General features: G+C 40.3%; 1 long non-coding RNA gene across 1 annotated transcript in view; it reads left to right on the forward strand.

The window, feature by feature from the left end:
* Nucleotides 1-12,618: 12,618 nt before the first annotated feature.
* The window catches only part of LOC134474618 (uncharacterized), a 34,832-nt gene continuing 21,751 nt past the window's right edge, over nucleotides 12,619-25,699 (forward strand). Inside the window, exon 1 of the long non-coding RNA XR_010045494.1 lies at nucleotides 12,619-13,002. This is a non-coding gene — a long non-coding RNA (uncharacterized LOC134474618). The remainder of the gene's footprint in view (nucleotides 13,003-25,699) is intronic.

Genomic DNA, 25,699 nt, shown 5'->3' on the forward strand with positions numbered 1-25,699 from the left:
GGACACAGAAAGCATTCCTTGAGGTGAACAATATCTGTTCTGCTGCCAATTCTGACTCTGTGGCCTCCAAAAGAACATCAAAACTCAAAAGAGCAGTGGTTGCACCTGTTCTGCTTACAAGATCATGGACAATACTCAGAAAAGTGTCTTCACACAGGGTGTCTTCATGTGTATTTTGGCTTGATGACACCCACCAACTTTCCCATGATACCTGTGGGCCATGGACACTGCCATCCCTAAGAATTCCTGCCCTGAGCATACACTGAAAACCCTAGAATGACTCTCCAATCTAATTTCCAAAGAACAGAACAGTTTTCCCCATGTGTGTGTCAGTGAGGGGGATGGAAGGTCATCCCTGGGAATCAGGACAGCCTCTGTAGCAGGTCTGCATGGGGCCAAGGCCACAGGTAATCCCTTGTCATGGATCCCCCATTTCATCCTCAGTTAACCTGCACTCTGGATCCACTCAGCACCCCACAGTTCAGTGTTGTAAACTGAGCCTGAGGTGCTTGCACATGGCCAGGACTTGAATACACAGGTCGCCAAGTCCCACAGGGCTACTCAGGTGAGAACTTAACTTCCCAGTATCTGAACTAGTCCTGGACTCAGTGTCTCTGAGTGGCTGGTGGTTGAGCCTAGGGATATGTGTTCTGGGCTTCCTCTTGTCTCTGGGTGCTTCTGGGCAACTGTGTGTGCCAATGAGTCCTGGCCTGAGCTGCTGACACCTGGGTGTTTCCAGTTGAGCTTCCTGAAGCATCTGGACCAAGTGAACCATCCTCTCCATATGTTCCCACATGGTTCCCTGACACGGGGTCCTGATGCTGGGGCCACTAGCTCTGGGAAAGCAGCGTAGCATGTTCCTTGTTCACTCTCTTGAGCCAGCCATCTATGAAGGCCAACTATCACCAGACCACAGTGCCTGGTGTCCAGAGCCTTCAGAGTTCTGTTTGGACTTATCACCAAGGAAGTGTGCTCATGTGCTAGGGTCCACAGTTGAGGCTCCCTCTCTGATGCCTCCTTTGTTTTTATTGTGAGCTAATCTGTGTCCTCCTTAGAAACAGCAAGTTAAAAATCTAGCAAAATGTGTGTGTTTTTAGACTTTTTCATCCATAAGATCCTTTCCCTTGAAAATGAGGTACACAGTTTCTTCATTTAGAGATTTCTCAAATTTTTATTTTGATTGTCTTTTCTGGACTTATGTTAGTTTCATTTCATTATCATTAAGGGGCATGGAGATGTTCCCAGAATGTCCATAATAATTTTCATTGAAGGATATGAAATGTTTCATGTTATAACACCCATGTGTCCAGGAAAGGAGGATTCATAGCAAGTTTTACTCTCACATGCCCATGAATGATCATTTATTCATCCTTGGAAGTTTACCTCAGCCACACACTTTAGTGTTCTGTACTCTGACCTCCTTTGAGGAGGGACAGCAGGTGGTATCTTTTATTTTGATACCAAGGGGAGGCTCTGCAAGGCCGTGGACATCATCACCCTGTGCTGATGAGGACACATGGGCATCCCTCCTGGGGAATTTGTCTCCTAGTCACTGTTTTCACTTCCTGTTCTCCCATACCAAACAGACCATGGGCTTTGTGTCCCTGTTGGTTAGTTTGCCTTTCTTAGAGGTGATGGCACTGAGCCTGTTCAGTCTTAATGCTCTTGGTTGGTCTCCTTCAAGCAGCATCTCTGTGCTGGGCTCTCCACATACTGCTGCTTATTGGTTGTGGAGCCACCACACACTCTCATGGGGCTGAACCAACCAACTGCAACTTGTTCATGCATCTATCACCCATCTACTGATCCCATTTGTTCTGTTTCTGGGTTGGCCCTGGAAAGCCAGCTGCCACAGCCATTCTTATACACTGTCTTGAGTGGACATAGACTTTTATTTCAAAGAAAAAGTACTTAGATGTGAAATTGCCAGATTATATGTCTTGTGTGTGATTAGCTTACAAACTGTTAAGGTACACTTGGAAGCAATTTTAAAATCACAGTTAGGTGGTTGTTATCTTTTTGGTACCTAGGATTGAACTGATGACCTCAGGTTTGCCAAGGGGTCACTTATACTGCTGAACTAAACCTCCAACCCTGTTTTCTTATATTGTTTTGCTTTGTTTTGTTGTGTTTTTTATGCTATAATGTGTTATGTTATGTTATGTTATGTTATGTTATGTTATGTTATGTTATGTTGTGTTACACTATGTTTAGTGTTGGTGAGGATTTTGAGTCTTCTTCAGTGCATTTTCAGTGCTTTCTGATTTCATTTTGTAAAACTCACCTGATAAACTATGACATATCACATAATCCTGGGTAATTTAATTTTGGAAAAAATTTAAAAAGTAAACAAGAGCCAGGTTTGGTAGTTAACATCTCTAATGCCAGAAGTTACAAGGCTGAGGCAGCAAGATTGCTGTGAGTTGAGGTCAGCCTGGGCTACAGTGTGAGTTCAATGAAAGCCTAAACTTCGTAGCAAAATCCTGTCTCAAAAATAAATAAACAAATCAAAATAAAAGATACATTTAGAAAGGTTTTAAAAGACACAAAAATCATCTATAAATCAACAAATCAAGTCTTCGTGAATTTTTCTTACATATGTACTTTAGTCAGCACACTGAGCATTAGGTTTACCATGAGGTAGACATTGATCTACTGCCAAGAAGTTCAACTGTTTCAATTTTTTTGACCTTTTTACTGAAATTAATGTATATATGCTACTGAATACATAATCTTAGGATTTGGATAGCATAGTATAAAGAGAATTTGATGGTTCTTTTTATTTTTGTACTAACTTTATATATGAAAATAGGATTTGAGCAAAGGATTACTGTTTTTTGGAAAGACTTTCTTGTTTTATTTTAATGTAACTCAATTACATATTAATAAGGACCACATAAAAGATGCTAATGTTAATTCTATAAAAGAATAAAAAACAGAAGAATAATCAGAGAATAACATTGGCTACTGCGTTGTGCATAATGATTCCTTAATGATGTATATTTTCATACATTTGTAAAATTTGTTAATGGTTTTTTACAAATTTTAAAGCATGATCTCACTAAGATTGTGAGTTTCCCAGGCCAGGCTTAAACCTTTCCTCACTCACTCTCCCTCCCTCTCCCAAATTGCTACGATTTCAGGTATTATCTTGAGTTGGTAATCAGCAGTAATTTTGTGCATTCATAGAATTAAATATTCGGCTTTGATCTTTAGACACTTGCAGAAAAGAGTGGATCTAGTTAAGCCATCTACCAACTTCCTAACTGGCAGTTTTTTCACAGTGAGTAGGATTGAAAATCCCATTAACACTGTTGGTAGTTTCTCTGCTTTGTAACTGTGGTCATCATGCCCTTTAGAATATCACTGCAAATGTCTTCTGCCTTGGGACTGAGGCGTGGTGTCCTTGAAGCACATTCTGTTTTTTTTTTTAATCCCTCATGGATTTTGATGATTGTTTGAAGTCAAACCACAAGAAAAATATGAAATCTAATGCCAGTTGGGACACACTGCCCTCCAGAAGGATAGGACAGTGTTAAATATTATTTTTTCTACCATTGGACTTTCCAAGTTTTTTGTTTTGCATTCAGTTTCTACAGATTGAATACTGAGATTTGCACTTAGCTCCATGGCCTTCCACATTTAAAATTCTTTTTATTTTCATCCAGGTTCTGGATAAGTGGCTGCATTGCTGAGGCTGTCCTTAAATTTGTGATGTTGCTGCCTCAGCCTTCTGGACTGCTGGCATTACAAGACACTCCACCAGACCTGGTTTCAACATAGTGTTGTTAAAAGCTCATCGGCTGAGCATGGAATGTTGAAAATGCCTGTAATGCCTGCCCTAAGGAGGCTGAGGCAGCAGGATTCCTGGGAGTTCCAGACAAGCCTCCAACACACTCTGAGTTCAGCTTAGGCCAGAGCTACACAGGAAGAACTTGACCAAAAACTGAAAAAGAAAAATAAAGAAAACTAAAGGAAAGAGAAATGAAGGAAAGCAGAGGTGAAGGGGTGGAGGGAAGGGAAGGAAAAAGGAAAAACAAAACAAAATTCCTGGTGACTGTATGAGTTTTTCTCTACTGGGCTGGCCTTTATAATCTGTGGTCCAGTTCTTGCAGTATAGGACCCTTTTGACTGTTGTCCCTTTAATATATACCAGAAAACTATGTATTTTGTTGCCTCTAACTTTAATGTTTTTTCCATGGTGATAGGATGACTCGTTGTCTTTCCCTGTGCATTTTCATTTTGTTTTTTCTATTTCTAAGAAAATGGCTCTGATATTTTGACAGGAATGGCATTTAAACACCTGGTTGCTCTGGGCAGCATGTACATTATAACAACATGAATTTTTCCCATCCACCATCACAATCTGCCTTTTCTTCTCTTAGTGCCACTTCACTCATTGCTTCAGTTTCTATAATTTTTTGAGAACACGTGTGTTCAGTTTAAATTTTACATAAGCATTTCTTCTTTTGAATGAATTATGAAATGAATTGTGCTCCTTGTATTTGAGGTTACAGTTTGTTTCAATCACATAGATATGAATTGATTATGACATATGGATTTTGTACCTTGAAACTGAAGTTATTTGCCAATTTGTTCTAAAAGTTGTTCAGTGGAGTTCTAAGTTTCTTATATGAAATGTATTCTCAGGAAACAGAGGCACCTCTTAATTCTTCCTTTCTGATTTGGTAAACATTTGGATTCTTATTGTTGACTAATTCTAGGACTAGGACTTCAAGTAGTGTGTTGAAAAGAGTCCAAATGGTGGCCTTGTTCCTGACCTGAGAAGTCAATCTTGCAGCTTGTCAGCCTCTGAGCATGATGTCAGTGATGGGCTTGTCATGTCTGTTCTTTGCTCTGCTGAGATTCATTCCTCCTGCACATGGTGTGTGAATGGTTCTTATCATGAAAGGGTGGTGAACTTTTGAATTTCTCAAAGTAATTTTTCCAAATCCCTTGAGGGGTTAGCTGTGCCTCATGCTGTGAATGTGGCAAGTGACACTGAATGATTTGTGCAAGTGGAACCATTCTAGCACCGCTGAGGGTGAACCCAGTGTATATTGTGGTGTTTAAATTTTGTATGTGCTGGTGAATTTAGCTGATGAGCATTTATTTGAATATTTTTGTGTATGTTCATTAAGAACATTGGCCATTAGAGTATTACCATTTTTTGAATGCATTATGTTCTGGCTTTGTCATCAGGGTGACTTCATCCTCTAAAAGGAATTGGTGGTGGTTCCCTTCCCTTGAAAAACATGAAAAATTATTAGTATTTATTCTTTTTCAAAATTTTATTTTGAAGTTAGGAAAATGCAACAGAGCAAACAGAACAAAGCAAATTGAGACAAGGCACTGAAATTGGTACAGAAATTCACAGTAGGGTCCATGATAACAGTAATAGGTACAATAGTATATCTCCTTATCTTCACAATTGGTTTTCATTCAATTAATTATAGTGAAATCCAAACAAACACAGAACATTTTAAAACCAGTCAAAAGATAATATTGAATAGAGCAAAACAATTAATCAGAACACAGCAAAAGATTAAAGACAACATTGATTTTCAAACACAAGATAGAAAGAAATCCCCCATATTTTCTATATTGCACACAGTCATCTTCCCAAGAGATGCTCAGAATTCTGCCTCTCCTTGCTAACCAAGGGTGGCTAAATGAGATGTATTGCTGTCATTCCATGCACCAGTAGGCTCACGGGAGATGCTGACTGGTTCTCCTCTTGACTCGCACCAGGGGTGCTTACCAGGAAGGCAGGAGAATTGTTTTCTTGTTCAGGTCCCTAAGTCCCAACATGGCCAAATCCAGTATTTATTCTTTATAATACACTTCATACAAGTCAGCAGGGCATTTATCATATTCTGGCATTTGTTGTTGTTATTAAGCAGTTATGGTTGTTGACTCATTGCCCATGTTTGTTAATGCTATGTCAAATGGTGTGTATTCTTCTGAGGATGTAGGTCAGGGATGCCATAGGAGATCATGTACTGATTAAAGGTCACATCACATTTTACTTAGGGACATAGCAATTTACTTTTGTATCTTCAAACTTCCCCTACAGTATATATTTTTGTGAGTAATCTGTTATTTAGTCTTTTAAAGCACATTGTTGGGGCTGGGGATTTAGCTCAGCGGCATAAGCGCCTGCCTTGCAAGCAGGCGGTCGTGAGTTCGATCCCTGGTACCGATAAAAAGGAAAAAGACAAAAAAAAATAAAAATAAAGCACATTGTTGCAGGGTGCTGTTACTCCTGGAGGACACTGGGGCAGGCTAGGGCCAGGTCTCTTATTTCAGGCTTTGTACCCTTACCTGCCTGCATTGTCTCCACCTCCTGACCAGCTTCCTGTAAACACCTGTCCTGCTCCACAGCTCTGGTGAATCCACATGTGGCAGTTGAGATCTCACCTGGGTGGAAGACATTAAGTCAAGGTAGGCTCTGAAACATGCTGATCTTCTTGTACAGCATTCCCTTGAGTGAGACATGGGGCCTCAGGACTGCAGGGAAGAGCTCTGGCAGCAGGGTCACAACAGCCCTCTCTTATCCAGCATGCAGTGTATGCTGCATGCTGAGAAGCTGACTGATGGATCAGGAGTCCTAGACCTGAGCCTTTCTTGCACATGGTACACAACTAGGTGCCATGGTGTCCTCCACATCTGCCTGGTCCATCTTCCTCTGACTTCAGATCTCCACAGAGATCTGAGCAGCCCCAGGCTTCCCCTTCCAGGCTCCAAATCTATGGTGAGTTTTAGTGTGAATTTTATGATCAGGAAATTCAATTTATATACATTTAACCTACAAATTCCACTTCTATGGCCTCATTATAAAAAATAAGATTGAGAGACATGCACGATCTCTTCTTATTCAGTTATGAGTGTGGATAGTTATAAACCGTGAATGTACCACAGCAGAACTGCTGAGCCAATTCTAAAATTATACTCACAGAAAATGCTGAAAGAAGGCCATGTCCTAGGCCATGTCCTGGATCCTACCTGAGATGATAGAAGAGCTCATAGCCTGGCCCTCTCTCCACCCAGCAGTGAAGAGACCCAGGCCTGAAGAGCAGGTGAGGACAGAAGAGAGGAGCTCCTGGAGGGCAGAGCACTGAACCTGGGGGGAAGCCTTTTTGGTGTTTTTCCCATTTTTCCATTCCATCACATTATTTATAGTGTTCTATTCAATATTCCTTTTATTCAAATCAGTTAATATTTAAATGTGGCTAATTTCTTGAATAGGTATGTGAAAATGGGTGATTTAATTTTATTATATATACTGAAAGTTATGCACAATACAGAAACTTCAGATATCACTGTAAATATAAAATAAGGAGGCTTGGTATTCACAAGCCAACACATCGTTCATGACTAACTTCTAAAAATCCCAACACATAAAGCCATGAGGATCCTGCTGTGGTGGGTGTCCGTGCCCTTCCTACCATAAAAGCCACTGTGCTGACCTGTTCCTGCTACTGCCACAGGACAGCAAGTTTTCTTTAGTGTCTATTTTTCCAGCAAGGAAGTCCTGAATCTTGCTGCTTTCAGGCATCACAGGGAATGTGCAGCTTGCACAGGAGCCCAGCACTGCCTGCCTTACACCTTTTTCCCCCACCTCATCCATGCTACAGCACTGCAGGCAAGAGAAGGCAGAGCAGCCAGGACACAGCAAAAACTCTGAGTACTCAGCCTCAGGGGCCTCAGTTCCTGGGTCCTGGTCTCAGCCTCCACCAGGATTCAGGTGCTATCCTGAATTCATCTGGCTTAGTGGGCAGGGCACCCAATCTGCACCTCTGGGGATGAAGACAACGAAGACCACTGTCTTCAGTGACCCTTCTACACTGCAAATTTTGCTCCTATCTTTGAGAGTGAGGCAGTGGCATTGGAACAAAACACAATATTGTCATTACATTTCTTGTTGCTGTTATTTTTTTCTGGCTTCTTTGTTTATGTAAGCATATATTTACAACTGCGTTTTGCCAAAAAACATTTCCTTGTCTTTTCATTACCCAGTTAACAGAAGTTTTTACAGATTCCTACTGTAGTTCAAACCCTAGGTGCTTGAATGCTGAGAATCCACTCTCAAGCTTGGTAGAATGAGGGAAGCAAAGCAGAAACTGAACTTGGGGACACTGCTGTGCCTTCCAGCATTTTGTACAGCAAACCCTGACTCATACCTGTTTACCCATAACATATGGGCTTCAGTACCAACTGAATCTGGCACTGACAAATGAGTTTCCTACATTTACTTCAAACAATCTCATTTCCCCTCAACTTGCTAAGCACATGGTCTGAGGATTCTTACACCCAAACTTGAAAAGTAATTTCCAGTAAACAACAGACTGCTACCCTTCCTGACATCATGATGGGATTTTATGTAAAGACGTAATCTGATCCACACTGAAACAATCATGAGCTGGGAGGGGCAGAGATGGCTTGTGCAGATAGAAACACCTTGAAATTGTCAACCAGCAGCATCATCAAGCAGGGAGCCGAGCTGCTGAACCTTCACATTTGGGTGATGGAATCATCTGGTGGGTTTTGCCTTGGGTTTACTGAGGTGGCTCAGTAAATCTAGGTTGCTACAGTGCAGTGCCAAAGGGAAGTCATGTCCATGTAGCATTTATTTGGAGTTATTCTTTTGCAATTGTGAAACCTGCATGCATGAGGTTTCACACTTCTGCCATTACAGACTCACCCACAGGCATTATTTCCATGACTTGTAAAGGGTCAGTTTATTTACACAACATGCAGAGTGCTGTTCTCAGCCTTGTTTTTCTCAGACTTGTGCATTTTCAGTCATGTCTTCAAAGGAAGCTAAATGATTTAGTCTGAGCAAAATTCAATTGTGTTGCCATGCTTCTGTGTGATGTCCTTGCTGACAGACCTGAAAATGAAGTGAGGTGGACCTGCTGGAGGTTCAGCTTCAGAGGGATACTCTGCTCAGCTGTGTGAGTCAGGACTGCCCCTCACCTGACTGGCCACTCTGGCATCCAAATGCCCTTGCTCGGTGTTGTCCCTGTTGTCAGGAAGCACTGGTTTGCAGTGTAGACTTCCATCGCACTGGTTAGCCCATGAAAAACCTTGCTATGCTATGAGTTTTTCACCCCTAGACCTGCACCTCTATGGCCCTGGGAAGAGTTCCCTCCAATAATCATGCACGGCATTCTGCAAACAGCTCTCTTGTGCATGCTCTATGTAAAGGCTAGGGAGGGTCCCAGTTCCTTTCTGCTTCAAACAGTACTGGGAATCAAACTCTTGAAAAGAAATCTTGAAAATTTGTGTATCATTCTGTGTTTGAGAAACCTCTCTTCTTAGTCCTGCGAGGTGTAAGGATGGCTCCATATATAGCTGTGATGGGAGCTGTGGGACGGGACTCTGCTCTGTACCCCATGTTCTCTCCAGTTCTGTTCAGATCCTGCCTTAAAATGTGCCATTGGATGGGACACAGCACATCACAGTGACTTGTGCCTGCGTGAATCAACTTTGGGAGGCTGAATGTTTTCTGTACCTGTTGGCCACAGGAAGTGATTTCCTTTCAAATTACAAGACTTCCTCATTTCTCTCACAAAATGGACAGGTGAGACCTCTTTTACTCCACTAATTCAAACCCCAGGAAGGTGAAGCACTTTCATCACCAATCATAGCACTAAACAATGAACCAATCACAGATGCTAGGTTTAGCCAGCTCTGTGACTTCATGAGGCTTTGATGGGGACACCCAGATACAAACCATAACACCTTCTAAAGTAAATCCACTGAAGATGCCCATGCTCTGGACTAGAAGATGATTCCTTGCCTTAGTCCAGGGTTTATCTTATTTTATTTTATTAATTTATTTTTTAAGACTCTCACTGTGTAGTTCAGGCTGGCCTTCAATTCACTCTGTAAATTAGGCTGACCTAGAACTTGTAACAATCCTCCTGCCTCAGCTTCCGAAGTGCCAGGATTACACGCATGTACCATCACACCCAGCTATTGTTTGTTAAGCTGTATTTATTGATTTACTTGAGACTACTCAATTTAGTTACCTTTGTTATACTTCAGTACACAAAAATGCTAATAAGTGTAATAAAATTCCAGCCCAATGTAAACAACTTAGCAATTTAGCAAGGCCCTGTCTGGAAATAAATTATGATAAAAGGACCAAGGCACTGGATTCAATCTTCAGCATAGCAAAATTAAATAAATCTATAAATAAACAGACTTTATATAAAATAATCTATAAATAAACAATACTGCTTAGAAATAAATCTATAAAAAAACAAAATTTCTTGTCAGTAAATCTATAAGTAAATAAAACTTTTGTGGATAGCTCAGATGAGAAGGGTTTTAAAAGCAATTTTATTTCATTATAATTGACATACAATAAACTAACAGGTTTAAATACAAAATTGGATGAATCTTGACATGGGCCAGGGATATAGCTCAGTGGCAAAGTGCTCCCTGGCAAGCACAGTGTCCTGAATTTGGTTCCTGGTACCAAAAATAAACAATACTGAAACTAAAAACAAACAAAAAATCCTCTAGGAATCTTGTCATACATGAGCACCTTGAAAATCATCACCGAAGTGGTGATGTATACGTGACCTTCATATTTTCCTTATGGCTCCTGATAATTGCTTCCTTCCATCCTAAGCAATGTGTCTGATTTTTGTCTCTGGGAAACACTTTGTATTTTCTAGAGGTGACAGGTCTGTAACCACACAGGATGCATAAGGTTTTTGTTTTTGTTTTGCGGGGAGCTGGTAGAGTTTATTCAATCCTCATAACCATGTTAGGGTTCCCAAGTGCTGCTCCTTGTCAGTGGCTGAGCCATCACATCCAATTGTGTGGATGAACCACAGATCCTCATGTGTCCATCAGCTGAGGCCCTTTTTGGTGTTTCCAGTTTTGAGCTCAAAAATAAAGTTGCTGTAGTCATTCTTGTGTTTGTATAGCTGTAGCACTGATTTCCAAGGGGAAGATACTCAGTGTGCAGTTGAATATTTCAGGTCTTGCTTGTTTAACTCAGAAATTGTTTAAGTGTCTTTCAAGTAGTTGTTCAAAGCAGAGTAAAGATTTCTGGCTCTTCCTGTGACTATTTTTGAACCTTGTTCTTTTTTAACTCTTGTTCATTTATTTTTCAGTCTTTTTCAGTTCATTTTATAAAATTTACCTAAGGAAAGTTTATTTCTATTACCTAAATTTCAGCATTTTTTGACTTTGGATAGAATTTAAAGGTGGAAAAAACCCAAAATACTGTATATATGCACATCTGTAAATCTCCTATAATTTTCACATCACAAAACTTCTGCTATGTGATGCTTAACTTCACTGTCAACTTGACGGGCTTGAGAGCTGTCCAAGAGATTAGTAAAGTGTACTTCTCAGTTCATCTGTATGGGCCATAGAGGAATGACAATAGGTACTCCATCTGGTCTGTGGCTCCTTCCTCCCTGGCGCTGTCCCTCTACTCTGCTTCCTGGCCACCATGGACTGCTTAGAGCACTATACAAGAATGTAAATATGAGATAACAAACTGTAAGAATTATACAACAAAAACTGTGGTTCTCTGCTCTGCTCCACACTGACTACCACTGTTGCTGATGTCTTGAACATGTACATTCTCTGACCTTGGGAGCTCACCCAAGAAAATCTTCCTTGCGTTCCCAAAGCAGGGCAACAAGTGTTCACACAGTGCCCATGAACAGCCCTTGTAACCTTCAGCCAATTCTTCAGCATCTCCAAGGAGAACATAGCCCTTTTGTGTTCTCTCCATGACTCTGCAGTTAGCCATTCTAATCCTACTTTGTAAATCCTTTATGTGTGACACATACACACATACACACACACACACGCACACACACACACACACACACAGGCACACACACAAATTAAATCTGACCCTCTGGTGAACCCTGACACAAACTGCCTCTAGCTACCTGTACAACCTCCCATGAACAATTTCATGTCTCACTCATGTGAAAAATCCAAAGCAGAACTGTAGCAGTGCTGTGCCAAGTATGGGGTAGTTAATGGAGGTGTTGGTATGAGGCCCAGTGGGTTAAAATTCTGTCCACTTGTTTGTCATTGGAAAATGTATTAAATGTTGGTGTCTTGTCTTACACAGCTATGAAACTGAAGATAATTCCTAACTCCTACTCTTCTAAGAATTAACAGATGTAAAGCACCTCAGAGAGGCCCTGGCCTCACACCTGTAAGTGTTACATATGCTTGTTAGTGTGTTATATTAACATGTACACATATTTTTAAGTTATGAAGACATCAGACGACGGATACCGAAAGCTCTCATTTCTCTGTAATAAAAGAAGGGCAACAACACAAATAACAATGGCATCTGAGCACTTGCTATATGGTAGGAACCATGGGAAGACTCTTCAGGGTTTTCATTGGATCTTCACAACAGTGCCAAGAGATGAGTACTGCCATTCATCACAGTTTGTTTTTTTTTGAATGGAAAAAAACCCGCGATATTTCAAAGCAAAATAATAGGAGAATAACAGTAGTGGAAATTGAAGCTCCCAGAAGAGAAGCAGTGTGCCTAAGGTGTCAGGCCCGGGAAGATTTGAGTCCAGACATCTATAAATCCCAAGCCTCAGACTCAGTCCACTCCTCTGCTTCCTCTGCTTCCCAGGGGTCAGAGAAACCCTAACCCCACTGCCACGCCCACCGCCTCATTCTTGCCTCCTGGAGGGCTCTGCACCTCCTGGGTCCCAGCTTCTGGCCCCGCCCCTCACATCGCTTGGCCCCACCCCCTGGCCGCCAGCGAAGATTACACTCCCCCAGGCCCAACCTGGGCGGCCTGCACCCAGGGACGGTCCCTAGCCACTGGCCTCCGCATCCCACCCAGTCCCGCCCCGCCCCCGGCCTCGCTTCACAGGGGATGCACGGAGTGGCCATTTTGCAGCTAGCGACCCCTTCTGGAGACCTGAGCACTCTTCCTTCCTTCCTCGGCCTAGGCTGTGGCTGGTCTGGGAGTTGGGTCTGCGCCAGGTAGGCGGGCAACAGCCGGTGTTGAGTGGTGGCGCGGCCCGGTGGCCCCCACTTTAGCGGCGCAGGTGACCTTGGTCGGGGGTCTGGGGAGGCGGCGTGCGCGGCACTGGGGCGACCTAGTCTCAGGTCTTCAGGGCTCTCTCTCCTTTCCTCCCTTCTCTCTGTCGGGGTCCGCATGGCCAGCCTGGCACGTGGCCCGGGATCCTTGCCCCCCCCCCCCCCGCCAGGTGCTGTTGGGAGCCCAGCCCTGGTGTGGGACCTGTTGGCGGGGCGGCTCTGGGTCTCACATGGCCTCTGCTGTCAGTGATCCTGGCCCTGCTGAGCCGCGAGCATTTACCCCAATAGGACGATTTTATTCCACTTGCAGCTCCTCCTTGCAGACTGAGAGAGGACCTAGATGTTATACTAAGATAGCAGTTATTATTCTACCTGCACATGCTTTGTCTCCTGTCCATTCCATTGATAAGGGCTTTCTACTTGTTTTAATATTGGTCCTCTTGGGTGTTTAAGCTTTGTGAGGAGTCTGAATGTGGCATGGGGCTTTGAGGGATGAGGAAATGTGATCAGCAGTTTAAAAATTTAAATCCACAAAAAATATAATTCACCCACATTGTTGAACCTGCTGCAGAATACCCATCTTGTCCGTATTCGGCTGTCTCTAACCATACTCCCAAGTTCTGCTCACATCATTTATGTATTTGCATACTGTTGAATATTTATATTACATGCATAGGTAGAGTTTTACTTAGTTATCCTGTTACTGACCATGTTCCCAAGTCTAGTTCCTCTTAGAAAAACTACATTGAGCATATATCTTTTTTTCTTGTGATAAATTCCAGACATTGGAAATAGTAAATCAAAGTTCTATGTTCTTTCCCCGGTACTTGATATGAATTGCTTCGTAGACAAGACATATTAACAATAGACACCTTGCAAAATTTAGGTATTTGCCCAGTTATCTGGAGAAATTTGGAGTTCAGCAAGGTGTTAAGTCATTTTCTGTACCAGCTGAGAGGCCATAAACTAATGTTGGATTTTATTTTTAACTGATGTACCATGTTCATCCTTTTGTTTTGATTGATTCTATTCTGTTTTATTTCATTTGGTTTTATCCTCTTTACAATAAAAAAAAAAAACACTTTCTTGCAAGGTATGGTGGTGCATGCCTGTAATCCCAGCACACAGGAGGGTTAGGCACGAGGATCACAGGGAGTTCAAGGCTAGCCTGAAATACTTGTTGAGTCAAGGTCAGCCTGCAATACATAGCAATACCTTGATTAGAGGAAAATAAAACAAACAAACAAACAAACAATTTTCCTCTTTTTTATTTTAATGTAGCACAGGTAGATATTAATAAAGTATGAAAACACTTTTATAAATAGATTAAATTTTCTCATACCAGAATAGTGGTTAATAAACTGTGTTCAATGATCCCAGGGATTCCTGTATGAGCTATATGACCATGCACTTTAAAAACTTGTTGGGTTTTTTTTTTTTTGAGACAGTCTCTAAATAATTTACTCTGCTCTCCAGGTTGGATTTAACCTTGTGTCATCCTTCCTTTCCCTCCCAGAGTGCTGGGAGTACAGGTATAGGATACATCCTTTGGTAATTCACAATAATTACAAATGTTTGTGGGGTAACATGTGCTTTTGATCTATGGCTCCTTTGTAGAAAGAATCAATCCAGTTAATGTGCTACCACCTTACTAACCTACAAATACTTTCACAGTGGAAATCCCATTGTTTAACAGATTTGAAAGCTATCCTTATTAACTGTGGTCACCATGCAGTTTAGTAATCATTGAAAATTTCTTCTCCATTGTTAATGAGACTTTGTATTCTTGGATGAAAATCCTCCTTTCCCCATCCTTCTTGGAACTGATCATTCTTTAAAATCAAAGTGTGCAAGAAAGATGTGGAGGCTCAAGCTGCTTGGGGCACACTGCTCTCCAGAAAGACCAGGTGATGGTTTTCTGCAGCCCTTCATCTTGCTCTCAACTTTTTTTTTTTTTCCTTAACTCAATTCTGGGAATTGAATGCAGGCCCGTGCACTGAACTGTTCTGTTTTTAAATTTCTTTTTTATTTTGAATCAGGGTTTGCATAAGTAAGTACACTGCTGAGACACAATTCTTGGGCATAGATACTTACATGTCTGTACGTGGACACACATTGATGTCAGAGACATTTCATTTTCAAAACCAAGATCCTCCATGCACACATCCTTCTCTCATCAGTGTATTACTTCATGATCAGATTCCTTTTCCTCTTTCCCTGTGGGCCCAGAGAGACTGAGCTCAGCATCCCTGCAGCTTTCCCTGGTTCTCGTGACCCACTCTGATGCCTTGAACTCTCTATGTGGAGTGTAGCAAGGCTCCCAGTTTCCTCCTGCTTCAAACAGTGCAGTGAACCACAGCCTTGAACAGAAAGCTTGAAAAGTTATGCGGATCTCTGTGTGGGATAAATCTCTATTGTGAGCACTGCAAGGTCCGGGGACACCTGTATAGAGCTGTGATGGGAGCTACTGGACAGGGCTCTTCTCTGCACACCATGTTCTCCCCAGTGATGTTCAGCACTTGCCTTAAAACCCGCCATCAGATGGGGACACAGCACGTGTCATGTATGTGTGCTTGCATGAATCAGCTTTGGGAAGCTCAGCATTTTCTACATTTGTTTACATGTGGTGATTCTCTTTTGAATTACAAGAATTTTTCATCTCTCACAGAATGGACTCATGACACCTCTTTGTCACTTCTAATACAAACTATTTATCTGCCTGCTGCTTGTAAGCAAAGATTTCTTATTGTGGATTCTACATTATTCTTGTTTCTGTTTTTCAAATGTAAGGAATCAGATCTTTCTCTCTCCCTTGTATCACTGAAATCATGCGAAAGCTTTTCCAACATGGAAAGATGAGTAGATACACAATAGTCTTTACATTTTACCTGTAAGCTTTGGTCTACCTGGGATTTTGTCTTCTATTGAAGAGCAATAGCAGCCAGTCTCCTCTAGGAAGATTTGGCCAAACATAATCTGATGCACGAATATTAAAGACCCAGAGTACTAAATCACAGGGTGAAAAAGTCAGAGTGGGTGGCAAGTAGCAAGAGAGTACAAGGATATGAAAGTGTCCCAAACTGAGAAGAGTCCTGGAACTCTATGGATATGGAAATTGTACAAATTAGTGATGTGATGAAGTGCTACTGAATTGAATATGTTGACATGCATGATATCTTAACTTTTAATTAAAATTACCTTAGAATTTGATGTTGAGAATAATTATAGACATAGGAATAAAAATCAAAACTGAAAGAAATACAAGGGGAGGGATTTCAAGAGGATGGGAAGGGAAAAGCAGGTGCTTTGCAGGACTTGCCCCTAAGTGGAGTTCAAGACACCTGTCATGGTGTGAGTAAAAGTGCCAGTTATGGAATTCCTTAAGACAGGGTACCTGACCCTAATTTTCACTTTGATCCCAGAGCTGGTGAGGTCACTGGAGGTGTACATGACCAAAGCTCTGCAATTGGGACTTGAGGTTAGTCAGTACCAGCCCTGCATCAGCAGAAGGAGAACAATCACCAAGTGTCCTTGCTACTTGCAGGCCCCAGAACTTCCCAGTGCCTGTCACAGATAACTCTGTGCACAAATCCACCTCAGCAACGTTTCTCATTCAGCTTTGACCAACTCATTTCTGCATGCCTCAGGGTTGCAGGATGTCCCAAGACTGGTAGTCTTTCTCCTTGTCAAGTGTCCCATGCACTCCTCAGAGGCCCACAGGCCAAAGCCAAAATCTTCTGAAGACAGTGCTTAGTTTCAGTGAGCTCAGGTTGGTCCAATTCAGCTGGGACATCTTGTAGAATTGGACACCAGCCTCCTGCTCCAGTTGCAGAGAGCCCAGCCTAGCCTTCTCTCTGCCTTGGATGGGACATTGCTGGCTGAGGAAGCCTTCCCCTGCTGATAGTAGTCCCTAAAATTGCTGCGACCACCTGTCCTTCGCTCTTTAGGAAAGCATGAAATCCATCTTCCTTTCCCATCCTTGTGGGGCTGTCTCTGTGAGAAAGAGAATGGTGTCTGCAGTGTTACTCTACTTGTGCTTACTCTACAGGTTTGGTGCACTATAAATATCTGTGAAGTGAGTGGTCAGAGGGAGTGTGTTCTGCCTGCCATTCCTTCCTCTTCAGTTCATATAGTGATGCACCATTCCATTATGTGTGCCTTCTGGGGACACCTCTTCCCCTATTATGTGTTCATATATACAGAGGCCAGGAAGTTAGGCACATTCACAGTAAAGTGGGTAGTACCTGATCTGTTCTTTAGAGGGACTTGTGTCCTGGATAACATGGAATCACAAGAGAATAGGGGCTACATTTATTCTGGTCATTGCATCATGGTCACAGCCTAGTAAATTGGTGATTAAAGGCACTCACCAGCTCCTTTTATGATGTCTGTGTGAACCTGTGTCCTATGGTATCCCCCAGAGATTCCTGCTGTGGATACCTTGGAAGCCCATGAAATGACTCTCCAGTGTCCTTCACAATGAAGAGAACAGCTTCACCCAAGTGAGAGATCCATGGTAGGAGGCCAGGCTTCCCCAAGTCTAAGAAAAACCAGCAGTGCTGACAGGTTACAGCTCTGAGGAGAAAGATCTGGATTTAGACCCAAATCCTCCTCCTGACTTCCTACGTAAACCTAGACAAGACACCATGCCTCAGGTCTTTCACAGAGTGTCCCCATGCACTATAGAGGTCATCCTGGCATCTACTTCCTAGGGACATTATCACCATTCTGAGATGATAATTGTAACGCCTGTTGGCTGGTGTCTTGTGTACATAGTGTACCGAATTAGACATTAAATCCCGGAATGAGTGCGATGAATGTGGAATACATTGCTGCCTGGTGGTAGAAATGACACTGACCTCCTGGACATATTCCCTGGTGGCATTGTGAGGGGGCAGATGTTCTTCAATTCAATCATCTTTATGTTCCCTAATCATCACAATCTCTGCTATGTACTGATGCTATGGAATTGAGTCAGGACCTCACACAGGCTATGCAAGCACTATGGATGGAGTTGCACCCACAAATCTTCTGGCATTGCTTCTAAATTCACACCTGTGTGAATTAGCACTCCCATGACCTGACTCCTACTCAATAGCTAACAGCTGAACTTCTGATGCAACAAGCTAAGTAGCCCATTCCCTACATTATGGGCCTCACTTAGTGAATTGTTTTTATTATTATTATTATTATTATTATTATTATTATTAGTGTTGTTATTTTGCATTAGCAGTGCTGAAATTGAGCCCAGGGCCTCATGCATGGTAAGCAAGTACTCTACACTGACCTCTCTCCCCAGCTCCTGACTCACTCTTAAATAACTGACAATGGAAGACATCATTTGATGTGAATACTAAGGTGCACGCATTAAAATAACTGTTATGCATCTTCTGTCCTTTCCCTCTTATGTTCTCTCTTACATTTTAATATTCATTTTTCCCAATCTCTGGATCTCTGGCTGTGGGGAAGCCACTCATGTTTCTGAAGCTTGCAAGAGGAGAGGCTGATGAGCTTTGAGTGAGAAAAGGGAAAACAGTCCAAAAGACATCAGGCTTTTGCCTTGCGTCCTGCCTGTAGACAAGAGACAGAGCCTGAGAGCAAATTCTGCCCTAGTGCCATCTCCCCTGAGCCTGTCTTCACAGAGATATGATGGTAGCAGACCCAGCAAAGCCTCCTGGATTCCTGATACACAGCAACTCTGAGAGAACAGAGTTAATCTCTTATATGAGCTGACCTGTCTTCTATCACACATGTCTTGTCATATTTTGAAAATGTATGCAATGACTGGACAGAATTTGACCTCTCTGCCTTCTTTCACCAATCATAGTCAATAAAGATTATGCACAGTGAATTACTGTACAGTGTTTTCCTATGGGTTTTCTTTAGTAGGTTCTCACTTCATGGTTTGCTGTGGTTTGTTTATTCATTCAAATGTTATTGGATATTCACATTGCAGTTTTCAATTGCTGGAAACAAAGTTGAAATGAATATCTTATAAAATTATCTTCATGACATAGAGGATTGTACGCACAGAATCGTAAGATAGTCAGACGAGTTAACCTGCAATTAACTGCCAAAATGGTATCTGAAGTGAGTGTACCAAAAGCAAGACAGAAGAAATTTTCTTCATGCACTTCCTCACCAATACTAGTGTGTTTTGAACAAAAATGAAAGTCTCCTTTATGCTCTTTAAAACATAAACTGGGTTTCTCTTGTGGGATGAATATTCTCTTACCTGATAATTGACAATGATAGGAGGCATGTAGAAACTAGAAAGCATTCATGTGACTGCCAAGGGCATGTTGAAGGCCTTAGAAGTGATAGAATTGTGAGTCTGCTGGAAGACATGGAATCACAGCTGGCTCCTGTGGAAGTCACACTGCATGACCCACGGAGTACTGACTTCTCCTGAAGTTAAGGCCCCATGACTAGGACAGTTCTTGTGAGAATTCCCTGGTATGGCATGACAGGCCTATGACTTGACAGAAGATGGAAGTGGAGGAGCCCCTAGCCCAAGGAGAGGGACTCAGGGGAATGTTCCTCTCTACCCATAGTACATGTGTACAATCTAGACAGCTTTGGAATATGGGAGCAGCCAAAAGAGTTAAAGCAAAATGTGAGTGAAACAGTCCCACCATGGGTGTTTTACCTATGGGAAAATGACAAAAAGAAAAGGCAAAATGCAATCTCAAACATCTAGTCCATCAGGAGCAAGACCAACCAACATTGAAATAGAGGACTTTAAAAGTCATAAATCAGAAACTTCAAAAGATAGCAAATGAAGTAAAGAAAGAAATCCATGAAGCTATAGAGGAAATCAAATTAGAAATAATGTTTCATGTAAAGAAATAACAGAAGTAACAACTGTAGTAAAGAAGGTTCTCAACATAGCTAGAGAAGAAATAAAACAAAAAATACAGGAGCATGGTAAATTGAAACTATGAATGAACGATGTAGAAAACAAGCAGAATCTATGAAACATATGCAAAGAGATATCCAAGCAACGAAAAAATATATTGAAAGCTGGCAAAGCCATTTAAATGAAGCTGAGGATAGAATTTCATAATTTGAGGACAGTATTGCAGGGAGTAATCATGAAAGTGTAGAACATATAAAAATAGCAAAGCATCATGAAATGGCAATCCAGCAGCTTCAACATGATGCCAAGAGAAGCAACGTAAATCTAATAGACATCAGTGAAGATGCAGGAGTCAATGCAAATGACATAACTAAGCTATTCACATAAATAACAATAGAAAAATTTCCAAACATGAGGAAAATTCTGATATACAAAAAGTGAGACACACAAAGTGCAAAACAGTCACAACAAACGTAAGTCTATGGTCAAACATATAATAATTAAGATCCCAGACATACAGCTTAAAAACAGAATACTAAAACTGTTAGAGAAAAGACATAACTCAGCTGTCCAGGAAAGACTATGATTACTATTAAGGCAAACTTTTCAGCACAAACCTTCAGGGTAAGATGAGCTTGGAGTGAACAATTTCAAGCCCTAACAGAAAACAACTTTCAACCTAGACTGATGTAACTAGTAAAAGTGTCTTTCAAATGTAATGGAGAAACAAGATACTTCGATGACAAAGAACAACTGAAGAAATTCATGTCCACCAAACCAACCCTAGAAGGATTACTGAAAGACATGCTAGATAGAGATAAAAATGACCACAATCTCCAGAACAACAGAAAGAAATGACAAGGCTGGGCAAGAAATTGAAAAAGGGAAAAAAGCAGGAAATCAACAACAGGAATACAACCTGGCAAAATCAAGCCAGTACATATCAGTGATATCCATAATGGTAAATGGGCATAACTCACCTATAAAAAGAAACAGGTTGACAGAATGGATCAAGAAACAGGACCCCACAATATGCTGTATATAACAAACACATCTTACTCAAAATTCATAGATTAAAAGACAAAGGATGGAAAACAGTTTTCCATGAAACAGGAACCCAGAAAAAAGCAGGGTAGCTATTCTGTTTGTAGAAAATGTGAACTTTAATCCTAAAATATTTAAAGGAGATAAAGAAGGCCACTACATACATGTAAGTGAGAAACTGCAAGAGGAAGAATTACAAATAAATATGCACCAAATACAGGAGCACCCAATTATATAAGACAAATACTAATGAACATGAAAAACTAAACTCAAGTATATAATTGCAATAGGAGACTTTAACACCCCACTGTTAGAGATAGATCAATGAGATAAAAAGTCAGCAAAGAAATAACAGCACTGAATAATACCTGTGAGCAAAAGGACTTGATGGATGTTTACAGAGTGTTCCACCCAAACACATCATAATTTATATTAGAATACACATTCTTCTTAGCTGTACATGGGACCTTTTCCAAAATAGATCATATATTAACCAATACATCATGCTTTACTAAATGCAAAAGGAACAAAATTATCTCATGCATAATATCACACCATATCTCAATTAAATTGGAAATCAATGGTAAAAAAGTGCAAAGCCTTCATATACATGGAAATTAAATAACAACTTTCTAAACAACCAGTGTGTTACAGATGAAATTAAAGGGCAAACAAATCAATACTTACAATACAATGAAAACACAGATAAAACATACTGTATCCTATGGAATGCAATGAAAGCAGCCTTCAGAGGGAAATATATAACAATAAATAGTCACATGAAGAAAATGGAATGAACACAAACAAATAACCTAATGCTACATCTCAAGTTTCTAGAAAAGGAGTGAGTCAAACTCAACACTGATAGAGGAGAGGAAATTGTAAACATTAGAGAAGAAATTAATGCAATAGAAACTAAAAAATGTTACAAAGAATTAAGTAATCACCTGGGTTTTTTTGAGAGAATAAACAAAATTGACAACCCCCTGGCCATCCTTATCAAGAAAAAGAAGGAAAAAACTAAAATCCACCCAATAACGACTGAAAAGATGGAAATTACTACAGATTCCATGGAAATTCAAAAGATCATGAATACCTACTCTGAAAATCTCTTTTCACATAGGGTGGAAAACACAGAGGAAATGGACAGATTTCTAACAACATGAACTATCAAAGCTCAATGAAGAAGATAAAACAATTTTGAATAACCCAGCATCAGCTACTGAAACTAAAAACAATTTGAAAACTTACCAACAAACAAAAGCCCAGGTTCTGATGAATTCATGGCTGAATTACATACAAAGTTTAGAGAAGACCTAACTTCAATACTCCTTAAACTCTTCAATGAAATTGAAAGAGAATCAGTCCTCCCTAACTTCATTCTTTGAAGCAAGTATCACTCTGATAACAAAATCAGAAAAAGACCCAACCAATAAGGAGAACTAAGGCCAATCTCACTAATGAACAATCATGCAGAGATTCTCAATAAAATATTAGCAAATAGAATGCAGCAAATCAGCAAGAAGATTATACACCATGACCAAGTGGGAATACAGGAATGGTTCAAAATATGTCAATAAATGAAATACTCCACATCAACAGAGGCAAAACTAAAAATCACATGATCATCTCCAAAGAGACAGAAAAAGCTGTTGATAAAGTCCAAAACCTGTGCATGATGAAAAGCCTACAGAAACTTGGAATAGATGGTATCTACCTCAATCTCATTAAGACCATTGATGACAAACCTACGGCCAACGTTATGCTAAATGGACAAAAATTGAAAGCCTTCACACTAAAATCAGGAAGAAGACAAAGTTGTCCACTATCAAAACTACTATTCAATATAGTTCTGCAAATATTATTCAGAGCAATGAGACAAGAGGGTGCGGTAAGAGGAATAAAAATAAGAAGTTAAATTATCATTACTTGCAGACAACATGATACTCCACATAGAAGACCCCAAAAACTCCATTAAAAAACTACTAAAGGTAATAAACAGATTCATCAGCATAGCTGGATACAAAATGAACACTCAAAAAAATCAATAGCATTCCTTTACACAAATGCCATGAGAAAGAAATTATGGAAATATCACCTTTCATAATAGCACATAAAGTAATGAAATATTTAGTAATCAACCAGCAAAGAATATAAAAGGGTTATGTGCTGAAAATTATACTACTGTAAAAAAAGAAATTGAGGAGGATATTAGAAAATTGAGGGTTATTTCTTGATTGTGGTTAGGAACAACCAACACTGTGAAAATGGCCATACTCCCAAAACTGTTACACAGATTCAATCCAATCCCAATCAAAATACCATTAACATACCTTGCAGATCAAGAGAAAATATTCCTACAATTCATCTGGAAACAGAAGAAATATAGAATAGCAAAGGCGATTTTGGGTAACAAAGGCAAGACAGGAGGGATCTCAATTCCTAACTTAAAACTATACTACAGAGTCACAGTAATAAAAATCAACATAGTACTGGCAGAGACCTGAGGATCAATGGAATAAATTAGAAGATGCAAACACTACCAGCCACCTTACATTTGACAAACGGGCTAAATATGTTCCCTAGAAGAAAGATAGCCTCCATAATAAATGGTTTTGGAAAAATCGGCTTTCCACATTCTGAACACTCAAACTACACTCATGTTAATCACCATACACTAAACTAAAGTCCAAATGGATCAAGGATCTAAATATTAAAAAAGAAACACTAAATCAACTGGAGAACAAGGTAGTTAGAAATCTTGGGGACATTGGGGTTGGCAGAGAATTTGTGAATAAAATGCAAACCACATAGGAAATACTTCAAAGATTCAACAACTGGGATATCATATTATTAAAACATTTTTCACTTCAAAAGAAGTCAACAACTAAGTGAAAAGTAAACTCACAAAATGGGAAAGAATTTTAGCAAAAAGCCACTAAGACAAAGGACTTATATCCAGAACATATAAAGAACTGAAAAACATCAAGACCCCCAGATTCGAAGACCATCTCCACAAATGGGCATCAAAAATAAACACACAATTCTCAGACAAAGATATCAAATGGCAAATAAATATATGAAAAAATGTTCACAATTAATGATCATTTGAGAAATGCACACAAAGACAGCATTGAGATTTCTTCTCCTTCCAGAAAGAATGGCTGCCATCAATAAATCAACTGATAACAAATGTTGGTGAGACTGTGGGGAAAAAGGAACATCAAGAATTACCCATGTGTTCCTGGGGTAGATCCCACTTGGTCTTGGTGTATAATCTTCTTGATGATTGATGGGAGTGCAGACTGGTGCAACCACTGTGGAAATCAGTATTGAGATTCCTCAAAAAAGTAGGATTGGAAGTTCCATTCAATCCAGTTATTCGTTTCCTGAGTACTTTCACAGAAAAACTGAAAATGTCATGTCACAGTGATAAATGTGCACCCACGTTCATAGCAGCACAATATATGATAGCTAAGTCTTGAAAACAACCAAAATGGTCATCAGCTGCAGAGTGGAAGAAAAATGTATTTTTATACATTTTCACTACTACTCTGATATACAAAAGGATGGTCTTGAGTTCTTTATAGGTAAATGGAGGCAACTTAAGAATATACTCATAAGTGCAATAAACAACACTCACAGTAGTAAATATCACATTTTGCCTCTGGTGTAAAACATACTAAAAAATGGCAAAGTAATATGATCCAAAAAGTATAATACATATTGTAAAGGAGAAAGGAAACTGCTCTAAAGGATATAATGATATGTATAGTGTGTAAGATAGATGTCCATATTACTAAATTTCTGTTAATTATTGATAAGAAGGGTTTGCACTATAAATGTTTGAGTGTTTAGTCACTTTTTATGCTTTTTTGTAACTTTAACAATTATTTTTAAGATGACAATATGTAATGTATCAACTAGCGATTTTATGATGTTAAGTTTTTTGACATCTGTATGTTACATTTTTCATTGTTTCTTTTAATAAAAAATTTTTTTAAAAGAAATGGATGTGGAGTTCTCTACCCTCCAGGCCTTGCACCAAGACCTGCACATGCAGTGGAGAGAATCCTTGGGATCCACTTCACTCTGGGTGGCCATGAGCTGCACTGCGGTGGTTTTATATATGCTTTACATTTATTGTGGTTGTGGTCTTTGTGTGCATGAATCCACCATATGGGTCACTTACAATAAGCATATTTTCCCTGATCTTTGAGGTGGTGGAATGTAGGAAACCACTTCACATTGTTTCAACCCCAAAGGCTTTGAGGACCTGTATGGAACTAACCCCACTGAATAGCATATGCACAGCATGGACACAAGTCTATAAGCAGAACTAGCATAGTCAGCCATGGATGCACTAAGGTTTGTGACAGTATGCAAGAACGTAATGCCTAATGATGGATGATATATCCAGGCTTGATAATCAAGATGCTTGTTTATTGCTGTTGCTAATGTTGGCTCTGTGGTTTCTTCTCCTTTTACCCACTAAAATATCCATGCACCACCCTATCTCTGAGAAAATCTCATACCACAGACACAGGGAACTTTAATGCACCACAAAACTAAAGCCTCTGTCCCCTGTTCCAAGGCACACATAACATCCTAAAGCCCAAATCTCTTTTGGGGTACAGCTTTAGAAAAGAGACCAGTTTCAAGCCTGCACCTTGAAGATCAATTCCTAAGCCCTGTGACAAACATCTGCCTCACTTCCATCCCTCCTCTGTATGCAGA

The sequence above is a fragment of the Cavia porcellus genome, unplaced genomic scaffold (assembly GCF_034190915.1).
Source record: "Cavia porcellus strain 051 isolate PalLab524CR breed Dunkin Hartley unplaced genomic scaffold, mCavPor4.1 scaffold_34, whole genome shotgun sequence".
NCBI classification, from domain to species: domain Eukaryota; kingdom Metazoa; phylum Chordata; class Mammalia; order Rodentia; family Caviidae; genus Cavia; species Cavia porcellus.